Here is a 22135-nt window from a genome sequence, read left to right on the forward strand (position 1 = left end):
ACAGGAAGTGCCAAGCTGGTGTAGCTTTGTCTGGCACCCGTTCTGACAGAGAAGTTGCACCCTTTTGATTCATTTTCCCTCTTCCACCATACACTCAATAAGGCAAATAAATGAACGAAGTCTCCAGTTTATTGATTTGCCCCCCCCATCTCAACTCTCTCTCTACAGCTCCCTGCCCCTCCCCTACACTGCCTTCTCCCTCCTTCTCCCTGGGTGTGGGGAATGGGGGAGGGGTGGAGCAGAGCATTGCTGAGCTGGCTGCACATTCCTGCCAGTCTGTGAAGTCTGCACATTCCCTGGCCTGGCGCACTTTACTGCTGAGCCATGTCTCTCCAGAGGCAAATTTCACGCGTGAAGTCTGCGAGCAAGTGATATTTCAGCTTAAATGTCTGAACTCACTGTCTTTCAGGGCCACACTGGCTCAGGCACCTGCTGAACCAAAATCCTAGGCTCTTTGGAAATGCTAATGGAGTTGCTAACACACCCTAACACAAAGAGGAAGACTACAGCCTTGCCCTGCCAGCTCAGGGATTTGTGAGGCAAAATCTACACATTATTTACATGATTTGGAATTTCTACTTTATGTTTAATGTTTAATAAAATAAAGCGCCAGGCAGTGGTGGCACACATCTTTAATCCCAGCACTTGGGAGGGAGGGCAGGTGGATTTCTGAGTTCGAGGCCAGCTTGGTCTACAGAGTGAGTTCCAGGACAGCCAGGGCTACACAGAGAAACCCTGTCTCTAACGCCCCTCCCCAAAAGAAACCTTGTTTCAAATAAATAAAAACTAAGCAAGTAATTGCATACATACATACATACATACATACATACACACATACATACATACAAACAACAAATAATGAGAGCTAATGGCTGGGAGCTATCCATCACACCAATGCACACAGAGAGACATGCATTCACTCACTCACACGCATGCAACATACACAAACATACAATACACAACACACACACACACACACACACACACACGGATATATTTTGAAATTAGATTAAATAGACAAAATACGTTCTGGGGTTAACATTCTGCTGACAATCCATTAACAGAACAGGAAATTACAAACACAGGCACATATGCCGGGCAATGGTAGCCTTTAATCTCAGCAATGGGGAGACAGAGGCAGGCGGATTTCTGAGTTCCAGGCCAGCCTGGTCTACAGAGTGAGTTTCAGTACAGCCAGGGCTACACAGAGAAACCCTGTCCAAAAAAAAAAAAAAAAAAAAAAAAGCCAGATGAAGGGTCAGATGTCAGATGTGCTGAAATTAGAGTTAGAGTTATGAATGGCTGTCAGGCTTGCCCTGTGGGTGGTGGTGGGACGTGAAACCACGAAAGACAGAAACAGGATAGGTAGGAGAAGAACGAGGATGTTAGTTAAGCTTCCGTCATCCATTTTCCTGTTACAGAGTTGTGTCTGAGGAAGCTCCTAGTTACATGAAACAAAAACAATAATGGGGAAAACCATACCTGTGTGAACTAATTTTCCCATTTTATTTAAAGATACGCCATCATCTCTAAGGTACGCAGATCAAAGAAAGAATATTTCCAGGTTACACTTACAAATAAACAAGCAATCTCCACCATCACAACCAACACCACCAACAACAATACAAGTATGATTCTAGTGGTAGTGGCAAAGGGATGTAGATCACTGTAACTTTGTGGCTAGCCTTGTCTACAGATGGAGTTAGACGAACGGAGTTCCATCATGACTGATTGTGAGGAACAACAGCAAAAAGGGATTTTGGAATCGTCCATTTCTTGGCCACTTGCTGCTGGTATAGGAAATCATTCTGGTCCAAGACTCTTCAAGCTTATATATAGTATCCACTGTTGCAGCTTTTCTCAATCTTTCCTCCATGCTCAGACTAAGGAGACTTGCATGGAAGGATGCGGAAATTGTTTCATGCCCCCTTGCCCCACGTGTCTGTGTGTGTGTGTGTGTGTGTGTGTGTGTGTTTCCATGGTCAAGCTAGGACCCAGCCCAGATTTGTGTTTCAGAGAGCATTACTTATTCCTTCCTTCCTTCCTTCCTTCCTTCCTTCCTTCCTTCCTTCCTTCCTTCCTTCCTTCCTTCCTTCTTTTTTCTTCAGACAGTGTGAATTACATTATCATTCTTAGTGACTGATATTTATGTTTATATAATTTTAACCTATTTTGACTGTCTAGCTAACTAACCAAGTAACTAAGTCTGCCTGGCATACAAGAGGAGTTCCAGGATGACTGATTATATTTACCTTTTATTATGCATTTTAATAAAAAAATAACAAAAATTTTAAAAGGTTCGATTCATCTGACACTTAAAAGTAATAGACAAAAAGCAGGAGAAAAACAGGTGGCTGTGGCTTCTTTCTGGTGGCTTTTCAGTGCCTTCTCACCGTTCTACACTGGTTTAGCTGCAGTTCTGGTCCCCTAGCGGCTGGGAAAGAAAGGAAAAGGTAGGTCACACCTCGCCATCATGGTGAGGTCAGTCAGCCGGCAGCTAAGATGGCTGCCATCCACAGGTCACCTTCCATCTTGGTGAGGTCAATGAGCAATCACACCTTCCGGGGAAACACACACACACACACAAATTGAATTTGAACTAAACACACAGTAAAGAAAAATAAAAAATCTAAAACAGAGACCAAAACAAAACAATATCCAAAATAACCTTTCCTGGGGTTAATGAAATAACAGAACCGGGTGTGGCCATATATGCCTTTCATCCCATCACTCAGAAAGGAAGGAAACAGAGGCAATGCTGTGAATTGGAGGCAGGTCTGATCTAGATAGTGATTTCCAGGGCTATATAGAGACTCCCCTGCCTGCCCCAACTAAGTCAATGAACAGGAAAAATATAACTATAATTATTAACCTGGGATAAAACAAACAATCAAGGGAAGGTGGTGCTGGGTGCCTGGTTTATGGTCTCTCTGTCTGTCTCTGTCTGTCTGTCTCTCCTCTCTCTCCTTCCTCTCTCTCTCTCTCTCTCTCTGTCTGTCACTCTCTGTCTCTGTCTCTCCTCTCTCCTTCCTCTCTCTCTGTCTCTCCTCCCTCTCTCTCCTTCCTCTCCTTTCTCTCTTTCCCCCTCTCTCCTCTCTCTCTTTCTGTCTCTCCTCTCTCTCTCTCTCTCTCTCTCTCTCTCTCTGACCCCAGGTGTGTACCTGCCTGCCTTGCTGAACATTGTATTATGTAATAAACTCAGTGTTTTAGAAGTCAGGAGCTGGAAATATGCAGATAAGATGGTGGGGTGCACTGGGCAGTGGGAAGCAGAGGCAGGTGAATTTCTGAGTTCAAGGCCAGGCTGGTCTACAGAGTGAGTTCCAGGACAGCCAGGGCCACACAGAGAAACCCTGTCTCTAACTCCCCCCCCCCAAAGAAACCTGAGCGGCTGGCTGTGGTCCTGACAGTGACCAAAAGCAAGAGAGGACACGACGGGGCGGAGTCCAAAAAGCCTACAGCACCCGGTATTCCCAGGGGGTCTCCCATCCAAGTACTAACCAGGCCTGACCCTGCTTAGCTTCCGAGATCAGACGAGATCGGGCACAATCGGGCGTGTTCAGGGTGGGACGGCTGCCACTCCGGAAAGCCCCAAGAGCCTGCTGCCGGCGCCCGCCCGCAGCCACTGTCAACGCTGCCCGCCCGCACGCCCGCCTGCCCACCAGCCCGACGCCGAGCCCATGCGAGTCCAGGGCCCCACAGACACATGCACTGTACCGTACCACACACCAAGAACCACACGCACGCCCGCACGGCCCTCTGCCCGGCCTGAGCCCCACGTACACACGCCAGCCCACACTGCCAGCCTACAACCTCCCCGAACACCTTCAGCCCTCCTCTGGCCACCCCGATGGAGCAAGGGCCCAGACAGTGAGTGCCAGCCTTGGCCCCACAGAGATCTCTCCTTCTCCTGCTCCTTCCCTCCCCTCCCCTCTCCTCGCCTCCCCTCCCCTCCCTTCCCCTCCCCTCCCCGAAGGTTCTTGGACCAGCGTCCTCACCCACCCACCCACCCACCCGTGACTTCCTCTTGCCCTGGACGCACGAGGAGGACTAGGAGGACGGTCCAGCTTCTGGAATCTGGAATCGGGGACGCTGGGCCCCACCTCGCTCACTGCACCGTCCGTCCCTCTGTCCCTCTGTCCCTCCGTCCATCCCCGGACTGGGACCCTCAGCCTGGACACGCAAGGGAATTCGACCGACTGTGGATGGCTGGCATCCCATCCCACCCAGCATCCGCACAGCCACACCCAGCAGCACAGGCTAGCCTGGGAGCCAGGCACTCTCCCTGCCCTCCCTTTGGAGCGAGCGGGCGCACACACAATACCCACACAGGGGCACAATGTGCCCGAAACAAGCAAGGGCTTGCGGGCGCACACGGGCGAGAAAGCGCGACGGCCCAGACACACTACTGATGCACGGAAGTGGGAACTTGAGGACTGGTTACACACATGCCTGCACACACACGCACATTCACACACGCACTCACAAGCATGATCGCACTGCGTGGGCCCGTGTAAGCGCTTCCAGCCCCAAAGCACACATGCCATCACACATACACACACATATATACACACAGCACTCCCACACTAGCGGGCTGGCACACCCACCCAATCCCCCAGGCACACACATACACACTTGTGTGTACTGGCTGATAAGAGCAAGTATGCAGGAAGGACCCTCATGCTACACACACACACACACACACACAGAGGCACATTAGCAGAAGGTAGGATGACAACACACACTCACACCCATCACACAGTCTCCTGCTTGCTCTCACACCCACACATACCAGCACATGAACTCACGCACCAGGGTCTACCAATTCACTCACACATAAATGTGCTAATCCTCTCAAAATTCACCCTTGCAACATTAGACAGAGACAGACAGACAGACAGACAGACAGACAGACAGACAGACAGACAGAGACACAAGACACAAGCAGACACACTGTCACAGGCCCCCACAGCTCCCTAGACCTCGTAAGGCAGGCTAAAGAGGTGGGTGGTGGCTGGGTTCCTCGGGGACTCCTCCCAAGGAGAGGGCGAGGGCGAGGGGTGGAGTAGCCTTTTCTGCCCCCCTTACTGGGCAAGGTGGAATCCCCGTGTGGTTTGGGTGGGTGTTAGAGTCCAATCTGGGCTTGCTCAAATGCGGACAGGGTTGTGTTGCTGTACATTAAGGTGACTGTTGCTTACAATCCCCATGATTCTGCTGTGCTTGCCAGCTCTCTGTAATGGATCCCACAGGAATCCTGAGCCCAGACACCCAAGCCTGTGCTGCCTCAAGCAGTGTATATTGTGTTCATCCCCCAGCATCCCTCCTTTGTCTGCCCTTGAAGGCTCCTGGGGCCCTGACAATAGATTGCCAGCTTTTCCCCATTCATGACTGCCTGCGGCTCAGAGGTCTCTTCTTCCTTGCCTGTCATCCTCTCCACAGGGCCGAGCAAGTTTGCCCTCTCCCACCTGTGACTTCCTCTGTCCATGTGTTTAGTCGTCTGCCACAGTCTTTGAACAAATATGTTTTCCTCACATTTACATTTTGGGTAAGTTGCTTGTTATGACACCAGGTAAATCTTCAGTTAGTAGAGTTACTTTTCATATGGGAACTCTATCTAGGGTCTTGTGATGGTGGGGACAGACTTCCAGCCTGCTGCCTTCCAGCCTTCCTGCCATCTTTCTTTTTCTATGTGTTTTTTCCCTTAACTTTTATTAGTGTGTTCCAGGGACAGTCTTTTCAGCTGAGCCAAATCCAAAATTTCAAATATGAATTGATTTTTTTTAATTTATTTGTTTGTTTGCTTGCTTGCTTGTTTGTTTGAGTAGAGTTCACTATGTAGATGCAGCTGGCCTATAACTACTGTGAAGAGCAGGCCATTCTCCAACCTGCTTCTGTTTCTTTATTGCTGGCATTAGGGACAAGCTCCTCTGTATCCAACATAGGACTTTTAACAATAGAGATTATACACTGTATCTTGTCTAGCAGTATATAATAGTATTAAGAATTCAGGCTGGATTTGAGTTGTAGGAATACAGTACTCCTTCTAGCTGTCTGATTTACCAAAGAAGGCCATCTTGTAAACTACAAGGATACTTACAGACCTTCACCAAAATTGCAGCTTCTTGAACCATGTTATGCCTCCCTAACCCTCTGGGACCCAGACACATGCTCTCACTGAGGCAGGCTCTTAGCCTTTTTTTTTCTCTGAGTGCTGCTGTGAATGAGGGAGTCTATCAAAATTATCTTAAACATCATCGCATTTGTTATTCCCCTCCTCCTCCCCCTCCTCCCCATCTTCCCAAGTTGTCTGGCAATATATTCTATTTGTATCCACCTTGGGCGGAAATCCCCCTTTGCCACTAATGCTGATCTCTGATGATCTCAGACCCCCAGGTGTATCCCTGGTTCCCTTGCTGAACTCTGTATTGTATAAACTTAGTAACTCTAGCAGTCAGGAACTGGAAATAGGCAGATAAGCTATTGGTAGAAAGGAAGGAAGGAAGGAAGGAAGGAAGGAAGGAAGGAAGGAAGGAAGGAAGGAAGGAAGGAAGGAAGGAAAAGAACAGATATACCAACACACACACACACACCACCACCACCACCACCACTCACATGACCAAAGGAAAGCAGTGCAAAAAATAATTACTTTCTGGCCAAAGTGAAAACAAATCACTTTGAAAAGGTATTCCTAGAAAAGCAAAACAGAACAAAAACAAACAAACAAACAAGCAAACAAATAGCAAGGAAGCAAAGACAGAAATGGGATTTTTAACCATCCTACCACTTTTTAAATTTAACTCTGTATTTAGTCTTTGAAAAGGGGACAGTGGGTGGGCGGGCTGGTGAGTGAGGGCGGGAGGGCAGGCAGCGGTGGTGGCAAGGAGGAGAGGAACATTAAACAGAAAACAGAATGAGAGAGACAAAAATGTCGCCGCCACCCTCCTCTTCCATCATGTTTGGAGGCTCCCTTCTGCTAATTGTGCCTGTTCCTTGCCCCGCTAACCGACTGTTAGTCGCGTCCTTTCACTTAGAGAATGATTAAGCCTGTTTTCTCAGCTCCCGGCCATACTTTGGCTTTTGGGTGCCTGAGGGGGTCGGCCTGAGTCCAGCCAGCATTCACTAGTTTCTGGCGGGAAACGGGAACTGTTTGTGCCACTCAGGAGGAGTGGTGGGTCCTCCAGTCTGGGATCCAAGGCCAGCCTGCAGCAGTTGCTGTGCAATGTGAGTGAGCTCCCTAGGCCTGAGGGATAGCATCACCTGCACTTCATCAAGGCAGGTGAGACTCCCAACCAAACTGGTGCTGGAAGATTTCACCTTATGCCCTTTGGGTATTGGAGGGCAAGCCCCCAAAAGTCTGAAGTCCAAGAGGAGAGAAGATGTACCTGTGTCACTGAAGGAAGAACCTAACCAGGTTTTCTAAAGAACCTCTTGGCGGGTGTGTGAGTTCAAGACATCTTGAGCAAATCCCTCTGCTTTTCTAAAGAACATTCAGGTGTATTCTTAGCTTGCGTTAGGGGTGTCTGCAGAGTTGGGGCAGAGGGATAGCCAAGAGCTATGGGGAGGAAGTTTTGAAGGCCCAAGGAGAAGAGCACCATGGCTGCTGTGACATTTCTCCCATCATTGTTGAGAGCTTTTGGTGCTCTCAACAATTCTAGGAACTTGGCATTTGTCACTGGGCTTGGACAAGGAAGGTGGAGATAGGAGCATTAGAAACAGTGACCGTGGGGCTTTGCTTACGGCTTTGCTGAATTCCTTCCTTATGCGATCTCTCTGCATGGTGACTTTATTGTGTAATCTCCTTGTGTACTACTTTGCTTGATTACTTTGTCTTTGATCTAAGAACTGACGATGAGTTTTGGATGTACGTACAATAATATAAAAGAAGGCTGGGAAAGAATAAAGCTGCTTCAGCCTCTGTGTGGGCTGGAGTCCTGTAAGGATGATGTCTGTTTTTCTTTTTCAATCCTCAGTCCCTCACTTGAGACCCTGTTGACTGACAGAGCCAGCTTGGTCACATCATGTTTTATTTGGTTTTGTTTGTTTGTTTGATTTTTCAGGCACTAATGGGTATGTTTACAAAGGCTTCCTTAATGAGAAAGACCTAGCTGAGGTGCACTCCTGTGCTCTCAACCTGTCCTCCATGTTCCGCTTGACCTCAGGCACCCCAAATGCCTTCCCAGATAGCCCTGGCCTCAGCAGGACTGTGGTGACCATCTCATCTCTGTGCACAGCAGTCCTTTAAGGGCTGGGGGCTCTACTGTGCAGGGAAGGCTGCCAGACCCATGCTGTACCAGGTCATTGCTCTTGAGAAACCCAGCCTGATGGTGCTGAGCTATGCCCAGAGTAGGTGGCTGGTACTGACATTGCTATCGCCAGACCTAGCTGGTACCTATCCAGAGGCTGGGCAAGGAGGAGCATCTGATCTATGTTCTCATTAAAGAATCCAAAAACTATAGTGCCACCTCCAGTCATGGCTCCTCACTTTGCAAGAAAATTACAAACTCCCAAGAGGTAGGAGCAGTCAGGGTAGAGGTACTCAGCCTTTGGAGTTGCCTGATTAGCAGATGGCCTAAAACACTGATACACATAAAAATTAACTAAAATTTAAAATAAAAAATAAAATACCTTTATATGTTTAGCTGTTGGCTTCTCCCTCAAGGGACACATACTATTCCTCCATGTATCCCCAGTACCCAGCTAAGCTGTATAGAGGACGAACACAATAAATGTTCAAAGCCAAGCAACAACATTGTTGAGTGGTGATCATCTCAGGCTGTGCTGTGCTGGAATACTGAATGGAAAGCAGAAATGGTGCTGGGATGGTTAAGAGAGGGGCCTGTTCTTATGGGAACTAATGGGTATTTGATTTTCTGAAAACTTGTCTTATCTGACCAACCTAATACAATAACACCCTGCCCTTCTTCTACACTTCAGATTTCAGTGGTCAGAAGGTAGCAACATGAGATAGACTGTGTAAGCAACTAAGGGGTGAGATCTAGTTTTCTGTACCTCTTTGGACTAGGACAGGATCCTAGAGACACAGAGGCAAAAAAGTATAATGCCCAAGAGAGGCAGGACCAGGATCTAGGCTTACTTCTACCTTCTCAATCTATGTTGGGTCTCTTCATGTTACCTACAAAATGCTCTATATACACACCCATGATATTTCTTGTTCCTCCATTCAGCTCATCTGCTATGAAATTGTTGTGCCAGGGAAATGTTGGTGGTTCCCTAAAACACACACAGGAGCCAATATGATGCAACTCACAGCAGGGTCTTTATTGCATTTGAGATAGCTTGGACAACCCCCCCTCAATGCACCACCATCACAAAGGATGATTTTGGTGTTGGGGAGCCCTGAATGTCTATGGGGCAAGGCTTTATAGTAAGCAGCAAGCAGAGAGTACGTGTGCAAGCATCTAATTAGGAAGCTGCTGTGGCCTTTAACATAATTGGCTGGTTCTGGGAGTCATATCATAGACTTAACTTCTGCTCCTCTCTGCATTGGTGGTCATTAGGCAAGGGGTAGCTAAGGGGTGCGGGTTTGTTGGAGGAATAAACTGAAGACACTGGTCTTGTTGAGGGTATAACCTGGAAACTCTGGCCTTCTTGATTATAAACCTAGAAACTGGGGGGCAACTTAGAAACTAATGCTAGGTACCAGCCTGTTAGTTTACCTGAGTTCAAACTTAGGTCAGGTGCTCTAAAATGGAGTCTGAACTTAAAAGATTAGGTCTCTCAAGATCAGTCTAGGCTCCTTCAGACCGCAGTGATCACATGTAAACCACAGCCAGGAGGAGAGCCAGTTCCAGAAGGGTCCAGTTAGCAATCCAGCGGATGCCAGGTAACAAGGAAGAACCCAGAAGCTCCCCTGAGCCTGAAGACAAGCGTGGGCCAGTCTAGTTTTCATTTCAGTCTGCAGAAGAATGTTCTAACAAGTTTCCAATTAGAGAAGTCTGTTTGTACAGATAGCAGGCCTCTCTCCAGAGGTTCTCAAGGAGATAAAACTTGGCATGGTAAGCACTTGAGTGGTGGGAACAAGAGTTCAAAGTCAGCTTTGGCTACACAGCAAGTTAGAGGCCAGTGTGTGCTACAAGAGGCTATCTAAAGAGGGTAGCATGAGCTACAAGAGATTGTCTTAAAACACAAGAGAAAACGAAAGAAGTGGGGAGGAGTCAGGCTAGAGGACGTTCAAATGTTAGCAAAGTGTTCTTGAGTTCCATGGTTTTGCCTTCCTCTGGCCAGGTGGAGAGAGGGGTTAAAAGAAGGTGAAGAAAGGAAGAGGAATCATGCTTACCCTGTTTCTGGAGTTTGGAGACTGGGGCAGGTGCTGGGCAACTCTCAGACATCTTAGAACACACCCTAGGAGGTCTGAGTCACCTTCCTCCCCAGATATTCTCACCCCTGTCTCTTTTGCCCCTTAGGAAACAGCACCTCTAAACCTAATAGCCCTAGCTGGAATTTGGAGACTGGAATTCATTTTTTTTTGTGGATTTTAAGTTTTTTTGAAGTGGTGAGAAGAAAAAGTCCTCTCTTGTTGGGGTATCAACCTTGATAGACCTTCTTGCATATGACCTAGAGTCTCCCTTAAAGATGGGGTCCAACTTCCTCCCAGACCTGTGGCATGCTCTCAAGACCTTCAGAAGTCTTGGTATACACTCTAGCCCCTAAGGACTGCCTGCTCAGGCAAGACAGCACTTAGGATTGGTATTTACCTAACACTTCCTGAAGAAGCTATATTCCATGACCTTTAACTAGATTCCATTTGCTGAGTTTTGCTGAAAAATGAGTGAGTGAATGGCTACCAGAGTGACCCCATGCAAATAACAGGACAGAAGCACTATGTTCTAGAAGAAAATTGGCTGTTTGTTCTGTGAGTGCATGTATTGTGTGTGTGGTTTATGGTACATAAATTTACATATACACCCATTCACCCATAAATATACATATAGACAAACATATAAAAATATGTACATGTATACAAATATACACACCTATTCATGTATGTATATATTCATATACAGATACACACACATATACATGTATACATACTTAGAAGTATACATATATACACATATACAGATACATACACAGACACACACACACATACAGATACATACACAGACACACAGATACACACACACACACATATATATATATATGTTTACATATATATATATGTTTACATATATATATATGTATGTGTATATATATATATATATGTTTACCATTGCACCCAGCTTTTTAAAAGACACCTAGAAACCTGTACTCGGGTCTTAATGTTTGAGCTATGTCCCCAAGACCTTCATGAGACCAAAAAGGGACCAGAGACAAAATTAGAACCAGAAAATTATCTCTTTATTTCTGGAGCTTTCAGACACAGAAACAAAGCTAGACTGTGACAGGTAAGAAAAACAATGATGGAAAAAGAGGGAAGCAGGGAACCTAGAGAGGGAATGCAGTAAGATTCTGGGATACAGTAAGATAGATTTTGATGATGGAAGAAGCCTCACACTTATACTTTCACAAGTACAGTTACACACATGCATATACCCCCCACACACACACACACCCTGAGCCTTGTTGAAAATAATTCCTTTTCATTCAAAAAGCTGGGTCTCATCTGCAGAGGTGGCACCAAGCTGCTATCTTGCACATCTGTCAGTTTCAAATGTAGAAGCTGTCAAAGAGATGTTTTTGTGAGTGAGTGTGGGAGTGTGAGTGTGGGAGTGTGGGAGTGTGGGAGTGTGGGAGTGTGGGAGTGTAGGAGGCAGGGACTTTGGGGGCAGGGCACAGGTACACCATGAAGTTGAGAGGCCTCAGCAGGTAGAGGAAGATCCCGAGATCTCAGGATACTCTGCAGAAATCCATGCCTTGGGATGCAGCTCCAGTCCCTCCCAGGCAGAAGCTCAGATTTAGAAACCATCTCACCTAGTCTGGTTAGTTCCCTGTGAGCAAGGTGACCCTGGGAAATTACCTCTTGTTCTCACTCATGGTGTGTGTGTGTGTGTGTGTGAAGAGGTTGTCAGGGAGTCTGTCAGACCTCAGCCTCCTGGCCTTCTTTTTGTACTTTTAATATTTATTATTAACGTATATGGTGTTATGCCCAGATCGAATTGTCCCCACAGACCATCAGAGACCACCAGGTGTCCAACATCTATGCAAAGCCAAAGAGTCTTTATTCCAGCTCAAGCACAGACCCCCAAATCTCTAAGCACACTGAAAACTGTGGAAGGTCCAGTGCTGGTACAAACCTTGCCTATTTATCATGATAGCAGGGTGAGCAACTTTCCAACGTGGCAGTTACATGGGCAGTTGACATTTGCTTGGTTCTCATCTATTAGCTAGTGATGATTTCAGCTTGGTATGAACAATGGTTGCTAGCTAAATCAATCTACTTTGCTAGCTAAATCGATCTACTTTAGACATTAGGTACTTAAGAACTGATAGGTTGTTGCTAGGAGGGAAGTGACTATTTGCCAAGGAGAACTGGGATTGTTACCAGGCTGACATGGCTTTTAAAACAAGTTGGTATTTTTCCAGTAGCTGAGTTATTTCAGATGGCAAGTTAAACATAAAACAGAATCTGAAAGCAAAATCGAGTGTGTAGTGTTAAGATGGGCCCTTCATCACATGAAAACGAAAATCACAGGGAAGCTAAAACAATCCTGGATTATAAAGAACTACTGGAAGTATCACTCTCCCTGGTTTCAAGTTGTGCTTCAGAGCTGTAGTAATAAAAATAGCATGGTACTGCAAAAGAAACAGATACATTGATCAATAGAATCAAATTAAAGACTCAGATATGAATCCACACGCCTATGGACACCTGTTTTTTTCATTAAAAACAAAAAACCAGAAATACACACTGGGAAAAGGGAAGCATCTATAACAATGCGTGCTGGTCATGCTTGATGGCTACATGTAGAAGAATGACAATAGAACCCCATTTATCACTGTGTACAAAGTGCGGCCCCAGATGGATGCAGGAGTTTGAATCTGAACCTGACAGAAGAGAAAGAAGGAAATAGCCTTGAATGCATCTGCACAGGGAAAGATTTTCTAAAAAAAAAAAAAAAAAAAAAAAAAAAAAAAAAAAAAAAAAAAAAAAAAAAAAGATAGTTGGCACAGATACTGAGATATATAGCTGATAAACGGGACCTTGTGAAACTGAAAACAGAAAAAAAAAAAATGCTGTCATTGGGACAAAGCAGCAGTCCACAAACAGAAAAAGATTGTTATGAACTACACATCCAACATAGGGCTTCTATCCTAAATATACAAAGAACTCAAGTATCAATAGAACAATGCAGGTTTTTTAAAATAGGGTATAGATCTAAACAGTTTCATCAAAAAGGAATCTCAAATGGCTTGGAAACGCTTAAAGAAATGTTCAGCATCCTTTGTACATCAGGGAAAAGCAAATCAAACCTACTTTAAGACTTAATCTTACACTTGTCAGAATGACTAGGATCAATAAAGTAGTGTCAGGTTATCCTGACAAGGATATGGAGAAAGAGAAACATTCATCCATTGCTGCAAGGAATACAAACGTGTACAGTCACTATGGATGTAAGTGTGGCAGTTCCTTAGTAAGATAAGAATAGGTCTCCCTCAAGATCCTGCTACAACACCCTTAAACCTCCAGTAGACCCAAACACAACAGGCACAAAAAAATTAATGAAATGATTCTTAATTGTATTCTAGCATAGTCACAGATCAGTGCCTTGTCCAGTCATCATCAAAAAGGCTTCTTCCGGCAGCAGATGGGAAAAATAATTGTTTAAAAAAGTGTCATCATAAAGCTCATAGGTAAGTGAGTGGAATTAAAAGGAAAACAAAATAGAGAAAAACCTCCTGCGTGGAATAACCCACCCAGATAAATATTACATGTTCCAGTATATGTGGATATTACCTGTTGAGTCAATGTTAAACTAGCTACCATCAGTAGAACTACAGAAATTAGGTATAGATTTAGAGACAGTGGGGGTCTAGCTAGATTGTGTTAGGAAAGAGAAGTAGAATAGATAGTTACCATTGAGGGGGACTGGAATGGGAAGATCAAGTGGGGAACTGGAGAGGAGAGATGTCTAATATAAGGGCCATTTGAGGGGGAGTATGGAAACCTGTACAGTAGAATCTTCCTAAAATGTATACATATATAAGTGTGATCTAAATGAAATCATCAAATAATGGGAGAGGCCATTTGGTGAGAAGAGGCCATCTCTTCTCACCAAATGAAGTTTCCAGTCCTGGGCTTAGGTTATATCGAATTGACTTGTTCAGAGCTGTCTTGTGAGAATACCCAAGCAGCCCAGGTTATTTTCAGGACTATAGCTTGCTGACAGCAGAGACCATTTCTGAAAAGAACTAAGCAATTCAATGAACATGCAGAATCCAAGCTGATATGCCTACACAAAGCCTTTAACCCTGTGTTCTATTGCCTTTGGTACAGGAAGGTACTCTGCATGCTACAAAAAGCAAAACATAAACACCAAGTCATCCACAATGGTGCCCTGCTTGCAAGATATGCTGGTGCAATAGAGTCAGAAAGTTTGTAAGAGTAACCAGTCAGTGTCTGATTTGACCTAAGGCCCACTCCACAAGAAGGAACCCACACCCAACTCTGGTTGGGTGGCCAGATACCTGAGACTGGGTAACTAAGTGGCAAAACCAAATGATACTCGTCCAAAAGAAAAAAGTGGCCATCAAACTAATCCTAATGGCATTTTGTCATACTCACAGATCAGCACTTTGCTCAGCCATCACCAAAGAAAATTCCTCCTGCAGGAGATGGAAACAAATACAGAGACCCACAGCCAGACATGAGGAGACTGAGAGAGCTAGAAACACTCAGCCCTACATTGGTTATGTTTACTAAATCCCTCCCCTGAGGGCTCAGGAAACCCCATGGAAGTGGAGGCATAAAGAGTGTAACAGCCAGCAGGGGTTGAAGGACAACAAGAAAACAGGCCCTCTCAGTCAACAGGAGCAAAGATTGTATGAACTCAGACTGAAGCAGCAAGTTCAGGACCCACACAGGTTGACACAAGGTCCTCTGCACATATATTATGAGTGCAAATGTAGGTTTGTTATGGGATTCCTGAGTCTGTGAATGAGTGTGTCACTGGTTCTTACGCCTTCTTTTGGGCACTTTTCCTTCTCTCTGTTTATCTTGTACAACTCCAGTATAACAGATTTTTATTGTAATCATTACATTTCATGTTTTCATAGCTCTTAGAAGTATTCCTTCTTAGAAGTCTATTTTTTTTCCTAATGGTAGAAAGAGAGTAGATCCAGGTGGAAGAAGAGGTAGGGAGGGAATGGGAGAAGTAGAGGGAAGGAAGACTGTGATCAGAATGCTATGTGAAGAAAAAACAAAATTCTCTCTTCAATAAAAGAAAAGGAAAGAAAGTAGAAGTCATTATTTAGATGAAGGAAAGCGATAGAAAAAGGCAGCATGCTGCAGGAAGGAGGGTGGTGGGAGGAGGGTGGTGGGATGAAGATGAGGGAGGAGGGTGATGGGAGGAAGACGGACAAAACAAAGTGTTATAACATGTGTATAAAATGTAATTGTGAATCCTCTTATTTGCATGCTAACTAAAATTTTCCTTTAAAGGTCTGGAAGGAAGGCTCAGAAGTCAAGAGTACTTGTTGCTCTTGCAGAGGACTGGGGTTCAGCTCCCAAAATCCATCTTAGATTCCTCACAAACATCTGTAACAGCAGCTCCACAGGCTGCAATGTTGTCTTCTAACCTCTGTGGCACCCACAGGAGAGTGTTCAAACACCTACACACACACACACACACACACACACACACACACACACACACATACATGCATGCTTACATACATACATAAACATACATACATACATACACATACACACATACATACATACACATACATACATATAAACGTACATACATAGACACACATACGTAGACACACATACATACATACATACACACATACATACATACATACATACATACACATACATACATATAAACGTACATACATAGACACACATACGTAGACACACATACATACATACATACACACATACATACATACATACATACATACATACATACATACATACATAAAAAACCACAATATTTAAAACTCTGGGAGACTTCAGTGAGTAGACACATGAGTCTGTCCTTGAGAGTATTCTATAGTGAACTGTGAGTTGGTAGTTGATGGGTGTGGATCCCAGCTGTGTCTACATGATGCCCCATGAGTCAGGATGCTCTTGGGACTCACTTCTGTGACTGTGCACCTAGACTTCTTGGAGACCACTTGGAACTCAACTTTGATGATGTGACATAGTCAGCCATGACTCCATGGATATCTGTGTGTGGATGGAGGAAACAACTACTACTGTGACTGCATGGACAGTGGATTCACACGGCCACATTGTGAGGCTTTGATACCTCATTGTTGGTCAAAGCCTTGTCACAATGATAGAAGATGTGAAGACACTATTGACAGCTAAGTTTGTCACTGCTGGCCTAGATAAATAGGTGCCCTGTGTAAGACAGACATAAATGTGCTGATCTGTCCTCCAAGGATCAATAGTACATCATAGGCCTGCCTTCCTACCTTGGAGCCTCAGGCTATGTTTGTATCTGTCAGCCTGGATTCACACTAATTGTCCTCTGAGAGGCTCCACCCAGCAGCTACTGAAAGAGATGAGAAGACTCACAGCTAAATGTGAGACCAAGCTCAGGAAGTCATGGAAGAGTTGTGGGGAGGATTGGGGAACCTTTAGGGGATAGGGACTCCACAGAAGACCATCAGAGTCAACTGTCCAATACCCTTGGGAGTTCCAAGAGACAAAGCATCAGCCAAGGAACATAGGAGTGCTGGACCTAGGCCCCTGCACTTATGTAGCAGATGTGCAGCTTTGTCTTCATGTAGGACCCCCAACAACTGGATTGGGGGCTGTCCCTGACTCAGATGCCTGACTGTGGATCCTGTTCCCCTAACTGGGCTGCTTTGTCTGGCCTCAGTGGGAGAGGCTGTGCCAAGTGTCACAGTAACTTGAGGTGCCTGGGTGGGTTGGTACCCAGGAGGGACTTCCCTTTTCTCTGATGTGAGAGGGAGAGGTGAGGGAGACTGGGAGGAAAAGGGGAAGTGGAGGGGTGCAAACAGTTTGTAAAGTGAATCAGTAAGTAAGTAAGTAAGTAAATAAATAAATAAATAAATAAATAAATAAATAAATAAATAAATAGAAAAAATTAAAAGTTTAGGAGAGAGCATATCCTGTTCTAGCAGAGAAACAATATTTGGTTCTTAGCACTCACATGGCAGCTCACAACCATATGTGTCCCCAGTCCCAGGGTATCAGTCACCCTTTAATGACCTCTGCAGACCCTGAATTCATGTAGTACATAGACATATAAGCAGACACAAGTCCATTCACATAAAATTTTAAAACTGAAACATTTTTAAGAGGAACTAGAAAAAGTTAGGGGAGGGCTGCGTGTGTGGGTGAGTGCCCGGGCCAGGCCTCCCCACTTCCAACAGGTCGCTTGCTTCAGCTCTGGGGGACTGCCTAGGCTTGTGGCCTGGAATCCAGCGGGATGGAGGAGGCCTTGCTTGCCCGGGGAGGCCGAACTCAAATGGTCCTGCTCAGCGCATTGGCCAAGGCCCAGGAGTCAGCTGGAGGTGTGCACCGAGGAGCAGCAGGGCCCGCAGAAGAGGCTGCTGTGGCCGCCTCTGCCCTAGGAAGGCCTGACGTCACTGCCGCGGGCTCTGGGTGGCGGCTTCCTGCACCTCCAGCTCCTGGACAGAAGGGGGCGGCAATGAGCTCAGGCGCTGGGACCCGAGCTGCCACTGCTGAGCGGCGTGCGCACAACCAGCTTGGCTGCCCAGGCTCGCTGCCTGGCCGCCACTCTGTCTGCTGCAGCCTCCAGTGCTCAACCTTAGAGGCGGCTGCTACCAGGAGGTGCCCGCCTAGCTGCTGGAGCTGCAGACCCTCAGCCTGGGCGGCAACCGGCTGCAGAACATCCCAACCCGCAGAGATCCAGAACTTGTGGAGTTTAGAGTGTTTATGCCTTGGAGGAAACTTCATGAAAGAAATCCCACCAGAATTAGCAAAGCTGCCTTCTGTCATTTGATTTTAAGAGCTCTGACACCTGGGCTTCGAGGGGGTCTCCCACTTCTCTGATGAGAAGGGGAGGAGAAAGGGGGCAGAGGCTGTATGAGGGCGGGGCCCTGGGAGGAAGGAGTGGTTGATACTGGGATGTAAGAGAATAAATTTTAGAAAAAGTACTCTGATCTTCTGTAATCATTATGTTTACAAAATGACATTCTAGAGTATTCCACTTTCCCTTTGGACTCTATTAGCCCGAATATGAAAGTATTATTTTACTTTTTTTCCTACCCAGGGTTCCTTGTTTGATAATCATTTGGATGAAATTTTCATAATAGCAGGAAGTTTTCAGACTGTATTGCTTTATTAAATGTTTCTATTTTCCTATGCATTCATTATTTTTTAGAATTTTAATTTTGTGTGCTTGTGCAAACACCAGTGCATGTGTTCATGAGTGAGTGTATGTGTGTGCGTGTGTGTGTGAAGTGTGTTGAGTTCACATTCATAGCTATCCCTAAATGCAAGTGGTCTTCAGGCCACAGGCTAGACATACCTCAATGGCCATAGTCACTCCTCATAGAGAATAGAATAAAAAGAGCACTACTGTGCATGTCTGAACTATACTGAGAAACTCAGAAGTCTTGCTTATTGCAGGTTTTCACAACATCTCCTGATTGAAAAATGGTCCACACCAGCTGATAATGTCAGAACTCCTGGGGCATCAGGCAACAACCTCATAGCAAGAGATCTGGAGCACACAAGGAATGTCCACACACAATCTCAATTTCATATAACTAGAGATGTCATAAACTACATTAGGGAATAAGCTAAGAACTTGAATTTGCAAATTGCTCTAAATCTATGAAGAACTGATTTGGAATTTTGATGGTGATTGATTGCATTGAATCTATAGATTGCTTTTGGCAAGATGGCCAGGTTTGATATATTAATCCTGCCAATCCATGAGCGTGGGAGTTCTTTCCATCTTCTGAGATCTTCTTTGATTTCTTTCTTTAGAGACTTGAAATTCTTGTAATACAGATCTTTCACTTGCTTTGTTAGAGTCACACCAAGGTATTTTAAATTATTTGTGACTATTGTGAAGGGAGTTTTTTCCCTAATTTCTTTCTCTGTCTGTTTATCCTTTGAGTGCAAGAAAGCCACTGATTTGTTTGACTTAATTTTATATCCAGCCACTTTGCTGATGTTGTTTATCAACATTAGGAGTTCTTTGGTGGAATTTTTAGGGTCACTTAAGTATACTATCATATCATCTGCAAATAGTGATACTTTGACTTATTCCTTTTCAAATTGCATCCTTTTGACCTCCTTTTGTTGTCTAATTTCTCTGGCTAGGAAATCAAGTATATTACATAGGTATGGAAAGAGTGTGCCGCCTTGTCTGGTCCCTTATTTTAGTGGGATTGCTTCAAGTTTCTCTCCATTTAGCTTGCTGTTGGCTACTGATTTGCTGTATATTGTTCTACCTATGTTTAGGAATGGGCCTTAAATTCCTGATATTTCTAAGACTTATAATGAAGAGGTATTGGATTTTGCCAAATGCTTTCTCAGCATCTAATGAAATGATCATGTTTGTTTGGGTTTTTTTGAGTTTGTTTATATAGTGGATTATGTTGATGGATTTCCATATCTTAAACCATCCCTGAATCCCTGGGATGAAGCCTATTTGATCATGATAGATGATTGTTTTGATGAGTTCCTGGTTTCATTTTGCAGGAATTTATTGAGCATTTTTGCATCTATAATCATAAGAAAGTTTGTCTGAAATTCTCTTTCTTTTTTGGGGTCTTGTGCAGTTTAGGTGTCAGAGTAATTGTGCCTACATAGCCACTACCCATACATTGGGTAGTGTTCTTTCCATTTCTAATTAGTAGAATAATTTACAAAGAATTGTTATGAGTTTTTCTTTGAAGGTCCGATACAATTCTGCATTAAACCCATCTGGTCCTGTGCTTTTTTGTTTGGGAGACAATTAATAATTGCTTCTATTTCTTTAGGCGTTATGAGACTGTTTAGATCATTTATCTGCTCCTGATTTAACTTTGGTATTTGGTATCTGACTAGAAAATTGTCCAGTTCATCCAGATATTCCAGTTTTGTTGAGTATAGGCTTTTTTAGTTGGATAGGATGAGGTTTTAAATTTCCTCAGTTTCTGTTGTTTTGTCTCCCTTTTCATTTCTGATTTTCTTGATTTGGATACTGTCTCAGTTGCCTCTGGTTAGGTTGGCTAAGGGTGTATCTATCTTGTTGATTTTCAGAGGTGCTTAGGCAAGTATACTCAGTATATACCCTGGGGATTGTAGGAGACAAACTGACATCTACCATCTTAGATTCTCTGGTGAATTTATCCTTTAATTTTATTACCATTAAACTCAACAACTCTCTTCACCTAACCAGAAGATATTTAGACTGTCTCCATCACATGGTTTTCAAGTCTTACTAATTTATTTATTTTTTTATTGTGTGTTTAGATGTATGTGCAATGTGTGTGACCTTCCCCTGATCTTGAGAGGGCTAACCAAACCTTATTTGTCTACCACAATCGGTCTTCTGTTGACCTGGGTGGAGTCTTCCAACATAGATGGAAGTCTCAGGCCTTCTCCCCACTTCAGCTTCCTGCAAGAAAACAAACTGTTCATTGAGCTTGCTTTGCAATTCAATCCAGCAAAGAAAGATCTTTGGGTTTTTCCCCTTATATATTGAGAGCTGAACATTAAACTTTGAGACTTGATCAGAATGAATTTTGTCTTGGCTCATTATTTTCTCTTGCCTGTCCCTCTTTCATCCCCAGCTCTCCCTCCTGGTAGACCCAGTTCTCTGTGGCTGCTCAACAGCTACTTATGCATATTAGATACTGGTGTCATTGTGTTATGGATGGGCCTGGTGCTGTTCTTGTGAACCAATCACCTAATTAATGAAGGTGCCCATCACTGGGCGAGTAGGCTGGACTTCTTGGTTGGACAGAGAAAGAGAGGAAACAGGAGAGAGTTACTTCCTCTAGGAACCAGGTCAGTAGAGAGGTCAGATGTAGCTGTTAGAGTTTCTTAGTATCATGGTGGATTTGCAAGGATCTTCCACCGGAGGGATCAGATTTTACTAAGGCTTACAAGATTGCATTTATTTGCTGCACTGTAAGACTGAGTTACCATTGTTTCTCAACTAAGTTTGTGCTACATTTTCCTCCATGTTGCACCTCATCTGGGTTCAAGAGAGAAAGGCATGGTGGCCAAGTGTGTGTTTGCCTGAGGTGCTCCACAAAGGTCGTGAGGGATTTGAAGCACGGGGTTGGAGTGGTAGCAACCCACCAATAGGAACCTAGCGAGCTAGGTGGAGATGTTTCAGAAGCTCCTGGACAGTGACTCTCCATGAATCTCTATTGCATGGTCCCTGGGGCAGAGGGTTTGAGGCACAAGCATGGGAACGTGCCAATCACACTTTTTAAATATTTCACTCAACATCATTGCATCCATGTTGAGATAAGGAGACGAATTGAATAAGTAATTTCCCCTCTGATACCATGTAAATGAAAGAAATAACTCAAGTATGTAGCTTTTAAATAATACTATAATTTTCATTTTTAGTTACTTAAAAAATAGGCTATTCCATTGATTCTAAAGTGTAACTAGGTAATCCCTAGTCTCAAAGAGAGTCTATCCTTTGGCATCACTAACCCAATCCACAGACACTTTGGAGTAGTGAGAAGGCTGTTGAATATTCTCTAACCTGTATAGATAATGTATATATTTGAGAGCTGTGGGAATGAACACTACAACAAAAGATCTATAACATCAAAGTGCCTGGCTAGATACCCTACATGTCTCACAGGAAATTGCCCATGTGTTATGATATACAAAAAAAATGCAATAAGTCTCTCTCTCTCTCTCTCTCTCTCTCTCTCTCTCTCTCTCTCTCACACACACACACACACACACACACAGAGAGAGAGAGAGAGATAGATATAGATATAAATGATATATAGATGATATCGATATAAATGACAAATAGAAATAGAT

The 22135-nt window shown here is 44.4% G+C and overlaps 1 pseudogene; it reads right to left on the bottom strand.

Annotated features, from left to right (window-relative positions):
- Positions 1-3449: 3449 nt before the first annotated feature.
- Positions 3450-3578, bottom strand: LOC127673434 (uncharacterized; annotated as a pseudogene).
- Positions 3579-22135: the final 18557 nt, after the last annotated feature.

The sequence above is a fragment of the Apodemus sylvaticus genome, chromosome 22 (genome assembly GCF_947179515.1).
Source record: "Apodemus sylvaticus chromosome 22, mApoSyl1.1, whole genome shotgun sequence".
Taxonomy (NCBI): Eukaryota; Metazoa; Chordata; class Mammalia; order Rodentia; family Muridae; genus Apodemus; species Apodemus sylvaticus.